Source organism: Orcinus orca, chromosome 17 (genome assembly GCF_937001465.1).
Source record: "Orcinus orca chromosome 17, mOrcOrc1.1, whole genome shotgun sequence".
Taxonomy (NCBI): domain Eukaryota; kingdom Metazoa; phylum Chordata; class Mammalia; order Artiodactyla; family Delphinidae; genus Orcinus; species Orcinus orca.
In genome coordinates this window covers 67,663,312-67,684,595 of record NC_064575.1, presented here as the reverse complement: position 1 = coordinate 67,684,595, position 21,284 = coordinate 67,663,312, and the positions used below count along the sequence as shown (strand labels likewise).

Genomic DNA, 21,284 nt, shown 5'->3' with positions numbered 1-21,284 from the left:
TTTTTTTTTACCCCCCCCCTCCCCGCCCTGCAACTGACGATCATATTTGCCTACTGTTAACTGTTTTACACATTTGGTGAAAAGAGGGCAGTGCATTGCATGGCCATTTGGGAAAGGGAAGGAGTAGGGTTGTTGGGATGAGTAGCTGATAGTTTTTAAGCTTTGAAGCCTTATTAATTTTCTGTAGGGATATGAGGGTGTCTCTGCTGTTTATTAGTGCTGTCATCATAGTTGTCCCTTGTGTTCACCAGCATCCACTTCTCTCCTCCTGGGCTCCTGGAAGACTGCACTTCCCAGTCTCCCAGAATGCCTAGTTCTAGATGGTGGCCTGTGAGAGAAACACGCTGCCCTGACAGGCTGGGGCAGCAAAAACCCTGGTGAAAACTTCCAACTCCCTCTTCCTTTTTGGGGAGTGTGATGGCCACATGCTCAGATGGCAGAGCACAGAGTCAAAAGAACTTTGATCACCAAGTCACAATGTAGAGGACAATTGCCCAGGATCTGACTTGGCACTGACTTTGTATAAGCAAGAAATAAACTTTCATTATGTCCGAAGAGTGTGAGGAATGTTTGTTACTGCAGCATAAGTTTAGCCTAATCAGTTTAATCCAGGTGGCATCTGGGAACAATGCAGTAATGTTTGCCCAAAACCTAAGCTCCTCACAGGCAGGCATCTTGTTGAACTTCAAGCCAAGTGCAACCCCTGACAAAGACGGGTGTGCTTAACTAATACTCAGTATCAATCATGACTTTTCTTCTCAACAGATGGAGCTTATCAGTGCCCTTTTCATGCTGAACTACTGAACTAAGCTGTTTGAAGATTTTAAAGCTTTTCCCCTGGGGTCCCAGCAATTGTTACCAATATCAGGACATTATAGTGCCCCATTTTGTGTTTGTCTGTAATTGACAGCAGTTAGCTTCTGATCCCATCTCATTTTGATGCTGTGATTTCCTTTAGCTCATGTTTTTTTCTAGAATGTATCACAAAGTGCTCAGTACTTGTAACCAGTCTACATTATTGGGTTTAATTTAGAGACGAAGGTTGTTTTCTCCATTGTTATTTGTGTGTGGGCCTGTGTGTGTGTGTGTGTGTGGTTTAATCCGCTTAAGCAATTATTTAGTTTTGGAGACGCTGACCTCTTCTTCCTTCCAGAATGCAAATATGGGTTGTGTCTCTTACCACTTACACATCGACTTTAAGACACAAGTGCTTCTCCGTCAATGACTCCTTTCCCTCTTGGGCTTATTGGCTAATACTTATCAGCAACATCTGGGGTTTAGCACAGTGAAGTTATTTACAGCAGTGCATATTAGTGCACTTCTGTGAGTCATGGCAGTTGCTAGCCAACTCTGCCATTTTGTTGAGGATGCTCCCCAGTGGAACCCCAAGATTTGCAGCTTTTTCTCAGGAAGCAGAAGGCTTGTGTGCCCTGATGGAAAATCCAGAAAACATAGGGGAAAGGAGTGGTCATAATAAGCATGGACGTTAGGAATCATCCAGCGTTCTCGTTTTACTGGTGAGAAAATTAATAGGCACAGAAGAGGGATGCTCCAAAGAAGACATACAGATGGCCAAGAGGTACATGAAAAGCTGCTCAGCATCACTAATTATTAGAGAAATGCAAATCAAAACTACAATGAGGTATCACCTCACACCGGTTAGAATGGGCATCATCAGAAAATCTACAAACAATAAATGCTGAAGAGCGTGTGGAGAAAAGGGAAGCCTCTTGCATTACATTCCCTTGGTGGGAATGTAAATTGATACAGCCACTATGGAGAACAGTATGGAGGTTCCTTAAAAAACTAAAAATAGAACTACCATACGACCCAGCAATCCCACTACTGGGCATATACGCTGAGAAAACCATAATTCAAAATTACACATGCACCCCAATGTTCATTGCAGCTCTATTTACAATAGCCAGGTCATGGAAACAACCTAAATGCCCATTGACAGACGAATGGATAAAGAAGATGTGGTACATATATACAATGGAATAATACTCAGCCATAAAAAAAGGAATGAAATTAGGTCATTTGTAGAGACGTGGATGGACCTAGAGTCTGTCATACAGAGTGAAGTAAGTCAGAAAGAGAAAAGCAAATATCATATATTAACGCACATATATGGAATCTAGAACAATGGTACAGATGAACTGGTTTGCAAGGCAGAAATAGACAAAGACGTAGAGAACAAACATACGGACACCAAGGGGGGAAAGGGGGTGGCGGTGTGTGTGTGGCAGTGGTGGTGGTGGGATGAACTGGGAGATTGGGATTGACATGTATACACTAATATGTATAAAGTAGGTAACTAATAAGAACCTGCTGTATAAAAAATGAATTAAAAAAAAGAGGGATGACTTGCAGAAGCCTGGAAAAAATAAGTTATAAAGATGCAAGTAGGAGTCAGATCTTTTGCACCCAAGGAAGAAAATGTTTAATCCAAATGTTTATGGGAAAGAAGCTTTCTTTGTTCACAGATCATTTTTAGATTTTATTTCAGGGAAGAAATATATGAGAAAGTTCGAGTTGTTATAGGGGTTGGTTATTTTCATCATTTTAAGGGTTTCTCCACTTTCTTCCTGGAGAGGATCTCCTTGGAGCCATCCCTTGGTTAGAGCAGGGTGGGAAATTGCCTTCAAATTGCCTTCAAGCCTTATGCTCCGGGCTTGGATGGTGATGGCTGCTAATGAGAATGGAATGAAATTTGCAGCAACATGGGTGCACTTGGAGGGTATTATGCTAAGTGAAATAAGCAGACAGAGAAAGACAAATACTGTATGTTATCACTTATATGTGGAACCTAAAAAATAAAACAAGCTAGTGAATATATATAACAGAAATGAAAAGGACTCCTAGAAACCACAGTCTATGGTTACCAGTGAGGAGAGGGGCAAAATAGAGGTAGGGGATTAAGAGGTACAAACTACTGTGTATAAAATGAACTACAAACATAGATTGTACATCACAGAGAATAGAGCCAGTACTTTATAATAACCATAAATGGAGTATAATCTTTAAAAATTGTGAATCATTATGTTGTACACCTGAAACTTACGTAATATTGTAAATCAATTATGCCTCATTAAAAATTTTTAATAATAAAATATTTTTTAAAAGGGAATAGCAACTTCTACTGCTGTTTAAAATGATACCTGGCATGCATTTCCACTCTTTTAAAAAATATATGTAATATTTGATAAATATACAATAGCATATAAAGTATATATGTGTGAATAATAGTAAATTTAGCACTGGTGAATCCACCACCAAACTTATGAAAGTCTGCTCACTTTTTTTTTTTTTTTTTTTTTTTGCGGTACGTTGGCTTCTCACTGTTGTGGCCTCTCCCGTTGCGGAGCACAGGCTCCGGACGCGCAGGCTCAGCGGCCTGGCTCACGGGCCCAGCCACTCCGCGGCATGTGGGATCTTCCCAGACCGGGGCACAAACCCGTGTCCCCTGCATCGGCAGGCGGACTCTCAACCACTGCACCACCAGGGAAGCCCTCTGCTCACTTTTAAACTTAGTTTTTTTAAACCCTTGAGTTCTCTGGAAGTGACTGGCTTCCTTAGCTATATCCTTTTCTATTTTTATTTTTTGGTATTTTCACCTTCTATAAAATATTACTGACTAATCATATATAGCAGTGTCCTCTATAAAACAACCACGATTACACCAATCTTTTTTATTTTTACTTTTTAACTTTATCCCTCAAATATAGTGATTTCCAAAGTTGTCATCAGCCCTTTTCTGGTTTTCATACAGTTTCCCTCTTGGCAGTGTCTGTGCAGTGTCCTGATCTGCAGGCCTGACTTCTCTTCTGAGGCCGCTTCCTTCATTTCCAGATGCCTGGTGGACAGTTCCCCTGGGACCCACTGTAATTACATCAAAAGGAACATAAAAGAGGAAAGGCTGCATCCCTTCTTTGGCAACTTGTAAGCCTTTGACATAAAAATCAAGGAGGAAAAATCTAATGTATATTATATTAGATGGCAGTCAAGCCCTTTCTCATCTGTCTTGTAATTTTTAAGGAAGGTATTTCTTTTTAGAAATGCTGCATACCTATGTTACTTAACATTACTTTTCTAAATCATCTTTTATACTTGAGTACTGAGTATCAATTTCTATATTTGTAGACTGAGTAGGAATTTATGCTTTCATTTATGCTTTTTAATATTTTATAGCTTGCTGAACAAAATTTATTAATCAGATAGTCCCATGAACCATAAACTTTAATACACCAATTTATTTTTACTTCCAGTCAGGTTGAGAGTTGTAACTTAACATTTGACTTCTTTTATTAAACAAGGCTGTTTTAAGATGGTTATTATAATCCCAGAGTTAAAGTTTGAGATATTTATAAATGGTTTTAATTCCTATTTTAAATTAATCCTACAGAGGAACAAGGTAGATATAACTTAAAATATAGAAATTTGCTTTTTCTAACAATTTGTTCTTACCAAATGGATGAATAAAAGGTTTTATTTGCTATGCATTATCAAAAGTTTAACTTTTCTTAAAATTGGACCTTAAATCTCACTGTTTCATCAAATGTGTTCTTAAATTTTCACTTTTAGTCTAGTTGCTTCTATTTTTGTCCCTGGGGTAGGTTTTGTGGGGTCTGATGCTTAGATAGTTTTGGAACTTTCGCTATAAAATTTCAAATATAAAAATTCATAGAGTATGATTATCATTTTAGGATAGTAAATCACAGAAACTACAAATTTGACAGAGCTGACAGATATCACAAACATCACAAAATCTAGAAAAATAAGTTTTTATTAACTGATATATAATACTTTTTTTCCCTTTATATTTTGACTGCTTGTTCATTGACTGCCTCTCCCTAAAACATTGATTTTATAATATTTTCTATAGCAAGAGTAGAAAAATAATTCAATATTTCCTCTAGTATGTTTGACCAACATTTCTTGGTATTTCGGATATTGGAAATTGGTATCATGTGACCTGTCATACAAACATACTTACTGGTTGTAGTAATACTGTAGGTTTGAGCCCTAAGACAGGAATCATGATAAAATCTATTTCCTAAGATTCCCCCAAACAAGAAAAAAAATAAGATCTAATTATGTCATATTGTCAAGTCTGTTAGCTAGGTCTCTTTTGACTTGGTGTCTATGAGAGCTAGATTCTCAGCTTTCAGCTTTCCATGTCTAAAAAGGGGAAGAATTTTCTGAAGACTAGCATCCTGCTGGGAAGGGGACCAGCACCCCTTCACTGCATTTCAAAGCTTGCTGCTTCTCCTTCGTGTACTTCCGGTTCCAGATGACTTGAGTCCATGCAAGTGAGAGGGTAGTAGAAGTATTCTTAGAAGTCATTCTACACTGAGACAGCTAGTAATAACTTAGCTGTACATGGAATCACGTTAACCATGTAATACTGTATAGACTGTATAAATACCTCTTACTAAACCCAAACTTAAGTTCGTTCTGCCTCAACTTCTTCTTAGCTGGATCCCCAAAATGTCTATGGATTTTCTAACACTGCCCAAACATGAGGAAGATGTGACAGAGGGGAGTGAGAGAGTAGAAAGAGCCAGTTATCTTAAGTGACTATGGAAGAGATACTTTACCCTAGCAAATTTCAAAAATTCTAACAATATATGATCATGTGATTCCACAGGTGAGGCCCTGAGCAAATGAGGGGATGCTTCCCCAGCTTGAGTTGCACAGTGTGTTGACCCCTATTTCACCGTAAATACATAGGAGGATTGTTAAAAAGCACTAACTTTCTGAATAGTATTAGTTTAATTCACAGTTGATGACATGGCATTAGTTTATATGATCACTTGACGTTTTATTCAATTTGTGTTTTAAAATAAAAATGTATTATTTATAGGAGCCCTCCCTCAACAAAGAGCACATAACCAATTTAAAATGGAATTTAAAAACCCCACTAGATTTACTTTACAGAAATTTACTTGATATTAAAAGGCATGGTTTTGTGTCTTTATTCAGTGAGCATGACACACTAGAATCGCTATGTGTGTTACGTTACTTGGATGCAAAGAAAGGGAGAGGAGAGAATGTTTTTATTACAGCAGACACTTATATAGCAGTTATCATGAGCCAGGTGCTGCTTGAAGTGCCTTTCTTGTGTCGCCACTTCTAGTTCTAGCAGAATTGCACGGTAGATAAACTCTGAGACCCCTCCCATTACAAATATCAAGAAATGCTAGATGAAATATAACAATAATCCTAATCAGTGCCTGGCAGAGCTTCTAAGCAGGGTAAAGGAAATCACCAGATGCTAGAAACAAGAAGGGGACTAAAAACCAGGAGGTGAGAATCTGGGGGTGTCACTGTGATGCCCTTGGTTGAAGGTTGACACTTAGGTTTTAAAACTCGTGGAGTTAAGAAGTGAGAGAGTCGGAACTGCTCCCCCTACGTAGAATACAAACACTGAAAAGGCTGTGTTCTCCGAGCAAGAATGGTCTCAGGAGTCTTCCCACCAGTACAAGAAAGCAAAAGGAAGTGTATCTGTCTTCAGCTGGGTTCTGGGTAAGGAAAGAAAAGTCTTCCTAAAAAAACTTGAATTTATGTACCTGACTTCCTGTGAATTTGGAATTTTATATTTGTAATTCCCATGTGTACCAGGAGCTGAAAACTGAGAAATTAATTCCCAAATTAGTCTTGTGCCAGTAGTAGCATTGGGACAAGTCCCAGAACCAAAATCTACTCTGGAGGGAGTTTTTGAGATATTAGGGAATCAATAAATAAGTCTCCTCCCAACTATAATTTAGTTGGGACCCAACTAAATTATAGTCGGGCAGATGTCAATTGGAATTTCACCTCTATTCCTGACACATCTGGTTGGATAGCGTGCGGTATGAGATTGCTATCTGATCACTCTCAAATCTGATCAACTTCTTCATCGAGTCTTAGCTCAGTTTCACAATTGCTGATCACCCACATGGAACAGACCATTTACAGCAATCTCCCCAAAGATTGTATGTGGTCTAGCAGTCATCCTTGTCACCATATAATGATAGAAGGAACAATTCACTAGTAGTATGGAAGTTGCATGTACCTAATATAATAGCCTCAAAATAGATAAATAAATTGGAGAAATTGACAAATTCACAGTCGTAGAAGGAAGTTTTAACTTTTCTTAGTAATTGAGACCCTAGGTGGACCAGTATTAGAAAGGATATAGAAAATATGAACAACCCAGTAAAGAATCTTGATGTAGTAGAGTTAGAAGCTTAGGAATACACATTCTATTTGTACATACAAGCCAGTAAGCTACAGCTGACAAAATTAAAGGTGCACATGCTATAACAGAGATTACGTCTTACATCCTTGTATAGAAACTGATCTGTGAAAGAAGACATTTACATAAATGTTAATTACAGGATTATTTATAATGCAAAAAATAAGAACCTAAATAATCAGAAGACCAGCTAAATGAATTGTTCATACAAGGAATACTAAACATAATTTAAAATGATTGAACTGGAGTTACCTGACTCAAAATGCGTAGGTCTCATAAAGGTGAGTAGCAGTCAAATTGTAGAGTAATATGTGCAGCATGATGGCATAAATGTTAAGCTTAAAAATGTAAAAAATATATTTGTGGGTACATAAATCATTGCCAATTGGTAAATGACATGTATACATACTGGAGGAAGCAAGGGAGGGGAACAGGTTTCACAAAGGTGCATTGGACTGTCCTTGAAAGTTTTTGTTGTTAAAAACGATTCTAAAAAAAAAAACCCAATTCTAGAAGACTATGCTTAGGGGTATGGGAGTGACATTTTCAAAGGGAGGAATGTTGGATCTTTGAAAATATTAAAAAAATCATACTCAATGGAATTGTTTCCCCGTTAAATCTTTAACATTTCCTCATAAGGTGATTGGTAGGTAGATTTCTATTTCCCCCATTTTAAAGATAAGAATACTGATGAGGCCCAAGAGTGAGGACCCCAAATCTGAATTTTATACCTTTGGCTCAGTGCTCTGTCCATAATTATTTTACTCTGACATTTTCTAGTTCCTCATTCTCAGGATGTGATTTCGTCATTTTTTTTTTCTAAGCCACATTAGTAGAACGTAACTAATGACTAGGTACTCACTAGAAATCACTAAATATTAAGGATTGGTAATTGTGCCCCCAAAATCATTTAAAAATCACTCTAATACGTAGTGAGTTGACACAACGCTCAAGGATCCAGTCATACCCATTGCCCAATTTCATGTTGCAGTGAAAAGGGGGCTACATTGGTTGTGGCCAAGCTAATTACCATATAATAAACATTTTCTTATGGTTTGCTTCTCTGTTCAGGAAATGTAATGATAAGCATATAACAGAGCTGGTTTGTACTTCATTGGCACAATATGTTATTTAGTCAGATAGGAGAGATGTACAGTGTGCTGATTTGCAGGGTAGAAGAGACAGCTTATTTAAATTTTATGATATTAATATTTTTGAATATTGGTTGTAGAATTCATTAAGTTGTTTGATTCATTAAGAAAAGACTTTATATCTAGTGTCCCTGTGGTAGTGTGGAGGAAGACGTTTTCTGTTGTATGTCTATAATGCAAAGAGATGCACTAGAAGAAACCCAGCTGGCTTCATTGGGACTGGGGCGGAGGAATGAAGAGGGGGAATACTGTTGTTTTAGGGAAATGTTTTAGGGAATTTAGTTTATTTGTTTTCTGGCACCCACTCAAAGAGAGAGAAATACTGTAAGCAAACTGAAACTTGGGTAAGAATGTCTTAGTTGTTTCATTAGTGATTTAAACAAAAGAATGGAAATCAAGTGTAAAGATAACATCAGGAAAGGAATTCTTCAGTGTGTGCCCTGAGAAAGTTGTAATTGAAACTAATTTATCATTAATTGATTTGTGTACTTGGTGGGTTGCTTATTTTGCTTTATTCTCACATTTGCCGTGTTAACAAACAACAGATGACTGTTGGCTCCTTTGCAGTTGTTGAATTAGTGATTACTTTTTTACCCAAATCCCTGATTGGTCATCTTTAGGTTTGAGTCTTCCTCTTGCAAATGCATAGACATGGAAAAATATGGTGTATTATTCAGAGTTCTCTGGACAGAACCAATAGGTTATATAGCTACAGATCCATCCTCCCACACATCTTCTACTTCCTACCTATCTTGGCATCTGCCTGCCTACCCACCTACACATCTAGAGACTGATTGGTTAAGGAAATCACTCATGATTGTGGGGCCTGACAAGTTCAAAATCCACAGGGCAGGTGGCAGGCTGGAAACTCAGGCAGGGTTTACGTATTGCAGTTTTGAGGCAGTATTTCTTCTTCTTTGGGAAACATCAGTCTTTGCTCTTAGAGCCTTCAATCGATTGGATGAGGCCCACCTACATCAAGGAGGGTATATTAGGGTTCTCCAGAGAAACAGAACAGGTAGGTCGGTTGTGTGTGTGTGTATACATATACATACATATATGTGTGTATTCATATGGTTGATATAAGGAATCAGCTCACCAATTATGGAGGGTGAGAAGTCACCAAATACCTGTAGTCGGCAAACTGGAGACCCAAGAGAGCTGATGGTATAGTTCCAGTCCAAAAGCTGGTGAGCTCAACACCCAAGAAGAGCCAGTGTTTCAGTTTGAGTCTAAAGGCAGGAAAAGACTGATGTCCCAGCTCAAAGCAGTCAGGTGGAAAAGGTTCCTTTTTACTCATGAGAGGGTCAGCTTTATTGTTCTACTCAGGCCTTCAGTTGATGGAACTAATTGCTTACATTAGGGAGGACAATCTGCTTTACTCAAGTCTACTGACTCAAATGTTAATCTCATCAAAAACACCCTCACAGGGCTTCCCTGATGGCGCAGTGGTTAAGAATCCGCCTGCCAATGCAGGGAACACGGGTTCGAGCCCTGGTCCGGGAAGATCCCACGTGCTGCGGAGCAACAAAGTCCATGGGCCACAACTACTGAGCCTGTGCTCTAGAGCCCGTGAGCCACAACTACTGAGCTTGTGTGCCACAACTACTGAAGCCCGTGCACCTGAAGCCCGTGCTCCACAACAAGAGAAGCCACCGCAATGAGAAGCCCGTGCACCACAACGAAGAGTAGCCCCTGCTCGCCACAACTAGAGAAAGCCCATGTACAGCCACAAAGACTCAACGCAGCCAAAAATAAATACATACATAAAAAAAATAAATGCCCTCACAGAAACACCTGGAATAATATTTGACCAAATATCTGGGCACCCGTGACTCAGTCAATTTGACACATGAAATTAACCATTATATATGGTTTTTTTTTTTTTCGTTGTTAAGGTACTGGGACCACATTGTAAGTTATTAGGATACTAGGAAGGAAAAAAAATATTGTATCCATTATCCCACTAGAACTTTTCTTTCAGTCTTTTTAATAAAAGGGTATGTTTTAAAGTATTTTGAAAATATTTGTGAAAATACTTTGGATGTTTGAAAGCTCTTATCTCTTTCGCATATTTGTCCCAGTCATTGGAGCAGAAAGACTAAAATAGGCCCTGGGGCCCTGGATGTTTGTCCAGCCTGTGCCACTCGCTAACTTCATCAGTTGAGAAAGAGAAATCCTCCTGAGCCTGCTTCCTTATCTGTTTATGAATTGTTTGGGCTTGGAATCTCTAGTGACATTTTCAGCTTGAATATTTTATTAATCCAGGATTTCTTGCGGGGGGTACGTGACACACTCTATTGCTGCATGCTAGAGGATTAGGGGTGGTGTACAGATGAACAATGCTTAGTTTAATAATTCAATATTTTATTGTGTGTTTGAACAAAATAGGATTTGCACCCAAAATCATGGTTTCCTGATTATCGTTGCTTAGGACAAGGTGAAAACTAACAGAGGGAATCATTTCAGTGAAAAATATTAAGAAAATACATGTTTTAGACTTATATGGGAAAACATTAGAAATGCTCCAGGCTTGGGCCATATACAATATACTATATTAATCTGTGAATCTAAGTTGATGTGCTATCATGATGATGCTTTTCGTAAGACCCAGAAAGACCACAGTTCTCATAGCAGAGAGCAGCGTAGATGGTTGTTTAACACTTTGCTCCACCTGCATGAGTATAACCTGCTGAGTACTGCGCCAGGTGCAAGGATCCTTGGTGAGTGGATGTGGCTTTGGCCCTTGGTAGCTTATAATCTAGTGGGATGTCAGGAGTGTCAGTGAGTCATTGTAACCCCATATCATATCTGCAGTAGTGAAAGTAGGTACCAGGGACCAGGTTTGGGATAACATAGAGGAAAGAGACCACCTCTGCCATGGGAACACCAGGGAAAGCCTCACTGCGGTCATTCTCGACCTGGCTGACAAATTGGGGATGGGCATTTCAGGCACAGGCAGTAGGCTGTCTAGAGCAGGGGTCCCCAACCCCCGGCCTGTTAGGATCCGGACCCAGTAGGGGGTGAGCAGCGGGCTAGCGAGTGACTGCCTGAAGCATCCCACCGGCCTGTCCGTGGAAAATTGTCTTCCATGAAACTGGTCCCTGATGCCAAAAAGGTTGAGGACCGCTGGTCTAGAGGCTTTCAGCAGATTCTTGGGTGTTTTCCGAAACATATTTTCACATAGAAAGTGCCGGGAGAAAATACGTTCTGGAATATTTGCCGTCTCTACACTTTCCTGTTACCTGGTTCAGGGCTTCTATTTTTTTCTTTTTTTTTTTTCTTTTTTAAACTCCTGAACGAGTCCTAAGTAAAAATCTGCATATCCTATAAACATTTTTTTTCAATGTGGCTTTTGCCATTTTCAAAAAGGCAAAGAGAAGAAAAATGATTTTCAGTGATCTTGGATGAGGGAAAACTTTGTATCCCTAATAAAATGCCTGAGTTTGCTTTTGTGTTTGCCGGGAGCCTACTGTAAAGCAAACCGATGTGGCCTTCTGTTCTGTTCCAGGCGCCAAGAGCTTGCTGGGCTGGGTTCCCACTGAGTCTGTGTAATGCATTCCTTCTGTCCCATCCCATATTGCAGAGCTGCTAAAGCTGATGACATCACCTTGGATGATAAAGCCATTCCCAAATGGGTTATGAGTTGAGCTGCCTAAATGGAGAGATTGGGTTGGGGGTGCAGAGGGGCTTGCCACTTAGTCCAACATTATAATTTCACTTGCCTTCTTACAAAAGAAAAAAATGCCCTCTGTAGAAATAGGAAAGATTACACATTTAAATTTGAAGCATTTTATAGGGCTAATTTATTGCTCCATTGCTGCCTGGCCCGTAAGCAGATCAGTTCATCTGTTCCCTTGGCAGCCTGCTGACTTAAGTCTGCTTTCCCTCCCAGTGGGCCTCCTCTGGACACCTTGGGAGCTGATGGGAATCATATGGACAAAGTAGGTGTGGGCTGCTGGGAAGAATTGTTTGATGCACTGTTATTTTGGTTGAGAATTTTTCCCGTCGGGGATGGGATTTACAGAAACCTCTCCCCCTCCCACCCCTTGCTTTGATAGCTCAGTGCTACTCATCACTGTTAAAGTCTCACCTTAAACGTTACTTGGCCCAGGAGCCTTCCCTGAGCACCAAAGGCATGGGTGAGTCCCTTTGTCATCGGCTCTCACCCCACTCTGTGCTTCTGATCTCATCACACTTGCCAAGCAAAGTGGGCCCCAGTGGGCTAATGCCCTCAAAACTGTGTGTCGTGACCTGGAGCGGGTAGGGAGGAGTTGTATAGTAATGGTTCAAAGAGGGTATGATCAGCTCGTGGACAGTCGTCTGATTGGTTGGTGGTGAGGGAGTCAGCATCATCAACCTTCTGGTTACAGCTGGTCTGGGGTCTACGTGCCTGTGGGCACCATACCTTTAACTTCTTCCACCTGGTGGGGTCTCCAGTATCTGCAAAACAGCTCAAAGATATTGTTATGTATATCCCTTGAGGGGGACAGGACCCTGCCCCAAGGCTGCACTATTGTTTCTTTTGACTGTTTCTCCCTTTTCTCCACATGCCCTCCCTTCCCTAATTAGCAACTGTGTGAAGCTGACCTTTGGAACTCAGGGAAGGTCATGGAGGTTGAATGAATCTTACTTCCTGTAATCAAGAACTGGGGGAAACAGGAAGGCTTTTGTGTCCAGGAGCCCCACAGGGTTCTGCTCAATATGAAAATAATGGTGTGTCAAGATTTGTAGGACAGAGAGTATGGGGTATAGAGGAAGTGGTAGATACCATAATCCAGGGTATGCACAATACCTGTGCGTTATTTAGAATTGTCTGGGCTGCTTATTTACAAGTGTGTATGTGTGTCCATTTGTATATGTGTGCACGTGTGTGTGTATTTATATGGTTTAGAGCTTCATCCCAGTTGAGTAATTTATATCTATATTGACTAGGTTTGGGGCATCTACATTTTATCAGTTGCTCTAGGGAGGTCTGTCATGGCTAGCGTGAAACGATTTCAGAACCAAGGCCCTCATTCACCTCCAGTTGGCTTTCATTCTACTTCTGGTCCCCACTCGGCCTTTTTCTGTTTTCTTTCTTCATTCCTTCTCTTCATTATATATGGAAGCATCTAGCACAATACCTGGCACAAAGCACGTTCTCAGTAAATCTAACCTCTTTCCCCATCCTTTCTCCTTAATATTTCCAAAATGAGTGAGTGACTAGAATGTGTAGGGGGCACTGTTGTGGGATGTGTTGAGGAAGCAGTGAAGTAGTCAGGTGCAAGCTACTGACTGACTTTTGTCCATGTTATTAGCCTGGAAGGAGGATTGGGGAGGAGGGCAAATACCTCTGCTTGTGTGGTCTTGGCTGTCTGTCATGCTGTCCTTGTCTCCTTGGTACTCTACAGTGGACATCAAGTACTTGAATTTCAATGTGATTTTTCATGGCGCGTGGCCTGGGGTGAAATCTCCAGAGCAACTCTCTACACTCTTCGACTGACTTTCAGTCCTGACCAATGTAACATCATATGCTTGGAAAACCCAAAGTAGAGGAAGCCCTTGTGATTTGCTTGTTCTTAGTTATAAGTAAGTGTCACTCTTACCCAGAAAGCCTGGAGACAGGTGCCTCTGGTGTGCTCTCCCCCATGCCCAAGCTACTGCTGCTTTTGGCTCTACAGTGCATCCTTTGATCCTTCACCACCCTTTCCTGAAGGTTTTTGTGGAAGACTGCATTCCTTAACCAAAGCCTCAAAGAGAGGAAAGGATGCCTCTTTATCTCTGGCTTCTCGTAGGTCCTCCCACCCTTAGAACTAATCTGTCTCTGGTCAAACATACCTTTAAACTTTGTGTAGCTAATATCTCCCACCTAAAATATTGTCTAACTATGAAGGTGAAATGTGACCTGTTTTTGTGCCGCCACATGTCTAGCACATAACTGATGATTAAATGTGAATATATGACTGGGGAAAAGTGGGGATGAGCATTGCCATTTGGAGAATAACCAGTGGACTACCTTGGGTCGTGGAAGGTTTCCATCTTGGGGAGATGGGAAGGGTGGGTTGGAAACAGATGGTAAAAGACCTCAGATGTCAGACCCAAGAGCTTGTAGGTAGATGGGGCCCCAAAGGATTTTTCTGAACAGGAGACTGACGGAATAAAGATTCATTTAGCTCCATTGGTTTGAAATGGGGAGATGCTGGCAGTAAAGTGATGAAAGAGGATTATGAAGACCATTCTAGAAATTGATGAGTGCCTCAAATTTAGAATATGGTCAGAAGGGATGGAAAGTGAGGAATGGATGCAAAAATATCCTGTGGGGAAGAGTCTTTATTGTTGAGAGATATGGAACCAAGATCCCTGAGGTTTCCACCATGAACTGAAATCGGGGCATGGAAAAGGGAAGCTGGCCAAGGGAGAAGGTGTTATTGTTTGTTCCCTTTAGGGTTTGACATAAAGGTAACTCTTCTTTTTTTCTTTTGGCATCTCATTTTATTTATTTTTATTTTTTTATACAACAGGTTCTTATTACTTATCTATTTTATACATATTAGTGTACATATGTCAAGCCCAATCTCCCAATTCATCCCACTACCACCCCCACCGCTTTCCCCCCTCCATTTGTTCTCTACATCTGTGTCTCTATTTCTGCCTTGTAAACTGGTTCATCTGTACCGTTTTTCTAGATTCCACATATATGTGTTAATATACGGTATTTGTTTTTCTCTTTCTGACTTACTTCACTCTGTATGACAGTCTCTAGGTCCATCCATGTCTCTACAAATGACCCAATTTCGTTCCTTTTTATGGCTGAGTAATATTCCATTGTATATATGTACCACATCTTCTTTATCCATTCGTCTGTCGACGGACAATTAGGTTGCTTCCATGACCTGGCTATTGTAAATAGCACTTCAGTGAACATTAGGGTGCATGTGTCTTTTTGAATTATGGTTTTCTCTGGGTATATGCCCAGTAGTGGGTTGCTGGGTTATATGGTAATTCTGATTGCTGGCTCATATGTTAATTCTCTTTTTTGTTTTTTAAGGAAGAAGGTAACTTTTCTAAAGGGAGCTGCTCAGCTGATAGAGGCTTGAAATGAAAGACCAGGAGAGGGATCAGTGACAGAGATGAGAGATTTGGAAGTTATGCACATAGAGGTATAGTTGGTGTCATAAGTGTGAAGAAGTAGTGAGCTTAGGACTAAATGCATAGACTCTGGGAATGCCCAAAGCAGGGGACAAGCTTTTTTTTGGTGTTTTTTTGTTTTGTGTGTGTGTGTGTTTGCTAGGCCTACAAGGACTGCCCTTTTTTATTTTTTAAAATATTTATTTATTTATTTATGGCTGCGTTGGGTCTTCATTGCTGCACACAGGCTTTCTCTAGTTGTGGCGTGCGGGGGGCTACTCTTCGTTGCAGTGCGCGGGCTTCTCGTTGTGGTGGCTTCTCTTGTTGCAGAGCATGGGCTGTAGGTGCACGGGCTTCAGTAGTTGTGGCACATGGGCTTAGTTGCTCCGTGGCATGTGGGATCTTCCCAGACCAGGGCTTGAACCCATGTCCCCTGCATTGGCACGAGGATTCTTAACCACTGTGCCACCAGGGGAGTCCCTTTTTTTTTCTTTTTTCTTCATTCTTAGGCTGTTTGTTTTTTAATTTATGTAACAACGATTTATAACATAGGTTTCATGTATACAGCGTTATATTTTTACTTCTGTATACACTTAAGCATTCTCACCATCAAAGTGAGCCCAATTTACTGGTTAATTCTTTTTTCTCTTTTCCTTTCTTTCATCTGCCTTCCCTCTTTAAAAAGTAAAATGTGTTTTATATGATCTATAGCATTGTGTAAGTCTAAGGTGTACCATGTGACGATTTGATATATGTATGTGTATAACATAAAATCATTACTACAATAAGATTAGTTAACACATCCATCACCTCACATAGTTAACTTTGTTTTTTCCTTTGGTGTGTGGTAGGAACATTTACGATCTATTCTCTTAACAGCTTTCATGTGTATCATACAATGTCTTTTCCCCAGATTTATTGAGATATAATTGGCATATAATATTGTGTAAGTTTAAGATGTACAACATATTCATTTGGTGCATTTATATGTTGTAAAATGCTTATCACCTTAGGGTTAGCTAACACCTTCCATCACGCCCCATAATTACTATTTGTGTGTGTGTGTGTGTGTGTGGTGAGAACATTTAAGAGCTACTCTCATAGCAACTTTCAAGTATGTAATACAGCATCGTTCCCTCTAATCACCAAGCTGTGCATTAGATCCCCAGAACTTACTTACCTTCTAGCTACAGTCACCATGCTGTACAGTACATTGCCTTCCCTCTTTTCTTCCCTACCTCTCTCTTTTCCCCTCCCTCCCTCCTTCACCTCTTCCATTCCTTTTTTTCTCTTTACTTTGTCTTCCTTTTCCCGACCCTTGTGCAAAGATGCCTGGGTGTTTAGACGTAGGCTAGGGACAATCTTGGATGCAAGAGAGGAATATAGGCAGAAAGGAAAATACAGACAACCTTGGGAAAGCCATGGTTCTGTTTTATATGTTATGCACAAGACTACTCAATTTGTCCCTCAAGGGCAAATTACTCCTCATAATAGAAATAAAATTCATTTTGTTAAATGGGAATTACAGGCAACCTGTCATACATAAATGTGTATAGGCTTGGAAATTAACTTGCACTTGGATCTTTAAGTAACCTCATAAAAGTGATTGTCATAAAATTGCCTTTCTTTGTTCTCTGGTTTTCTAATTCTGGAAGACTTGGGACGTTCCCCGATATTTCCATACAGTGATGTTGGAAGTTGAAATCAAAGTGCTGACTCCTCCTCCAAATGCCCTTCGAACCATACTTCCCTAGAAACCAAAACTTTAAAAGGTGTATCTAAAAGTGTACTCTTTTTTCAGTACAATATTTTAAGTATTAATTCATATTTGTAGCAAATGTTATCATTTCAGGGATATTTTAAAACATTTAGTTGTTCATAAAGCAATTTAATTTTTAAAACAAATACTGTTTGGAAAATTAATGGCAATAGATGTACCTGTTTTCCTACTGAGAATGAGATGATCTAATCGTCTTTACGGATCTCAAAGAAAATATCTTTTGGTAGAGCATTTTCTTGCTATTGTCTGGAAGTCCCTAACACTTTTATCCATGCAGCCAGAGTAACCGATTTCTCACTAACTTAATAGTTCTTTCATCCTTACGTGGGGTAAAATGGACTGCCCCTTTTCAGTGGACATATGCCCACCCTCTAGCATTGCCTGCTCACCTTCACTTTCTTTGGTTTATTGCAAATGAGATATTTGACACACTCATCTTCAAGAAAAAAAAAAAAACTCAAAATTATGAGTTAACACCTTTATCAACTTGGTCAATTAGTACATTTGTGTATTTTGCATATGTCTGGCAGTTTCCGTTACTGAAATGTGTGTGTGTTTAGTCATGGGGAAATTACAAAACAACATAAAATATTTAACATATGGAATTTGTCTAAAGAAATTGGCAATCTAGTTGCCTGGTGATTTATAGCTTAGAACAGCAAACTGTTACCCACAGGCCAAATCCTGCCTTCTCCCACTGCCTATCTTTTTTTAATTTTTATTTTATATTGGATTGTAGTTGATTAACAATGTTGTGTTAGTTTCAGGCGAATGGCAAAGTGATTCAGTTATACATATACATGTATGTATTGTTTTTCAGTTGCACTGCCTATTTTCTAAATAAAGTTTTATTGGAACACAGCCACACACGGTCATTTACATGTTGTCTGTGATTGCTTTCACACTACAACAGCAGATTTGAGTAGTTTTGACAGATTTTGTGGCCTGTAAAACCTAAAATACTTATCAGGTCCTTTACAGCTGAGGTTCGCTTGACCCCAAGCTTAAAAGCACTTAAGTACAAGTCAGTGATGCCCAAAGACTTGCCTAAGCAAGGTCTCATGGAGAGGCATTTTCAGATTGGCTACAGATTCATATAAAACATTATATACCTACTTGGAAGAGGGCAAACCAGGAAGACATAAACTGAGATGACTTTGGACAATTAGAGTCCTAGTTTGTTCATCAGCAAAGTGAGCGTAATAGCCATCTCCTTCCCTGGGTCATAGGATTTAATGAAATCACACACATACACATGTTTCTCTGGGTTGGCTTCCTACTCTGGGAAAGACAGGTTCTTGTAGCTCCAGGCTTACAGGATTCTGTTAGTTGAGATGTAAGAAGACCCCTGTTCTATCATCTCAACCTCTCTAGTCACTTGCCCACCTCTGGACCAGTCACTGGCCTACCAGGGTGCTATGGCCTGAGGGAGAAGCATTTCCCATGAGAAAGGAATGCAACCGAAAAGTAACGTATTAACTGCATTACCTTTGTTAGACCCAAAGTAACGTATTAACAGCATTACCTTTGTTAGATCTCATTCTTTGGCTTTACCCAACCTTTGCATGTATTCTGGGTTGAGATAAGTATTTTCAACAGCTAAGGCCTAGTGCACACATGGACATTGACTGTGTGGCCATTTGCGGTGGTGCAGGCTTAAGGAACAGAAAGGCTCCTTTCTGCACCACCAGCAATAGCAACTACAGTGGTTTATTGAGCAACTATAATATGTTTAGAATTCTGTGAATGGGACAGTCTGTGATTCTTTCCATCTACCTTGACAAACAGTAGGGATGATTTTCACATAACTAACAGATCTCTGTGTACATCCCTGGGGTTATGCACAAATCCCTGAATGCTGGCTTTATCAGAGTTCTCTTCCACAAGAAAGCACGTGGGAAGGCAAGTGGAGTGGACTTTATTACAGATGACCTTGAATCTGCTGCAGGGGTAGGGACAATCATAAAGCACTAACCAACTTTAGCACTTCATTATAACGTTAAAATTAATAATGACCTACCTCATCACTGATCATAATGCCCTGGGGACCTGTGTCATGGTGGTTGAGGACCACTCTCCTGGAAGAACTTGGAGTCACCTTAGGGTGATAGAAGAGGTTTATAAAATTAGATATGAGACAAGGTAGATGGGTTGAGCACCTAATAAGTGGAGCCGGCATCTGGAACAGTTGAGAGTATAAAACATTCCACAGATAGAGGATTCTTGCATTTATGAGCCTGTGTTAGTTATAGGTCTCTGGTTACGAGAAACAGAAATCCCCGCCAGTTAGCTTAAGTAAAAAGCAGAATTTATTGCAACAAGGAAGTGTATCTTCTAGTCCTCCGTCTTCTAAAATGACATCTGGCACATATTACGTGCAAAGTAAATATTTGTTGAATGCATGATCCCAGCCAGAAAGTCATGAGAAACCCAGCTCTCCTCTCTCCTTCTCTGTATATAATTCTGTGTTTGCCTTTCTTCCCCCCTGCAGCTGGTTTCTGTGCTTCCCAGTCCACGTGGCAGCCCATGGCCACCCACAGCTCCTGAGCTTATACTGTCCAGTTTCAGCCATGTGATGAGGCTGATTTAATTCCCTCATTTCTCACTTTAAATTCTGGGAGAGAGAAAGTCCGGCCCAGTATGAGCTAGCAATGCACCTCTGGCAAATCAGTGGTGATGCAGACTTGGTGGCCAGCAGCATCTTCCCTAGGGACCTCTGGCTCTGTGTTGGGCATATGGGGAGTATTCCCAGACACAAAGGAATTCATTGTAGCTGAGAAGCTGGTCCAGGGTGTCTACTCTTGGCCCAGTGGGATAGATGAGATGAAAAGTGCTAAAGCCAACTCTGCATGTGGTTTGCAGCAAGGCAGGACTCTCTGGGGATGGATGATTGCAGCTGGAGTCAGAATGGTTCAGCCTCCCTGGTCTTAGGTAGACCGTCAACCCTACTCTTCTCTATGTTTACTACTCGGCTTCCATGCCAGCCAAGAGAACATAGAATTGTCTTTGAGAAAGTGTCAATTTGAGGCATCCTCATTTTTGTGATAGCAGCTAGTTGCTGCTGAATAATAATGGAATTCTATTCCTGGACTTCGTGATTCCATCTCTGAGCAAATGCAAAGCAGGTCTTGGCAGGTATATCTATATATGATCAGCAATGCCAAGGCACCTCTTGCTGTTAAAGCAGTACAGCAGACATGAGTGGCATTTTTAGACTGTTTGTGTGGAGCGTAATAATGTTTTAAGGTGGAATGTATTATGCTTTACTCTTTTTTAAAAACATCTTTATTGGAGTATAATTCCTTTACAGTGGTGTGTTGGTTTCTGCTGTATAACAAAGTGAAATCAGCTAAACCTATACATATATCCCCATATCTCCTCTCTCTTGTGTCTCCCTCCCACCCTCCCTATCCCACCCCTCTAGGTGGTCACAAAGCACCGAGCTGATCTCCCCGTGCTATGCGGCTGCTTCCCACTAGCTAGCTATTTTACATTTGGTAGTGTATATATGTACATGCCACTCTCTCACTTCATCCCAGCTTACCCTTACCCCTCCCCATGTCCTCAAGTCCATTCTCTACATCTGCGTCTTTACTCCTGTCCTGCCCCTAGGTTCTTCAGAACCATTTTTTTTCTTTTAATTCCATATATATGTGTTAGCATACGGTATTTGTTTTTCTCTTTCTGACTTACTTCACTCTGTATGATAGACTCCAGGTCCATCCACCTCACTACAAATAACTCAATTTCATTTCTTTTCATGGCTGAGTAATATTCCATCATGTATATGTGCCACATCTTCTTTATCCATTCATCTGTCGATGGACACCTAGGTTGCTCCCATGTCCTGGCTATTGTAAATAGAGCTGCAGTGAACAGTGTGGTACATGACTCTTTTTGAATTATGGTTTCATCAGGATATATGCCCAGTAGTGGGATTGCTGGGTCGTATGGTAGTTCTATTTTTAGTTTTGTAAGGAACCTCCATACTGTTCTCCATAGT

General features: G+C 40.3%; 2 protein-coding genes across 3 annotated transcripts in view; one reads left to right on the top strand and one right to left on the bottom strand.

The window, feature by feature from the left end:
* SAMD12 (sterile alpha motif domain containing 12) overlaps positions 1-21,284 on the top strand; it is a 410,354-nt gene that overhangs the window by 51,287 nt on the left and 337,783 nt on the right. The window lies entirely within an intron of this gene.
* LOC125961775 (uncharacterized) overlaps positions 1-21,284 on the bottom strand; it is a 265,975-nt gene that overhangs the window by 153,772 nt on the left and 90,919 nt on the right. The window lies entirely within an intron of this gene.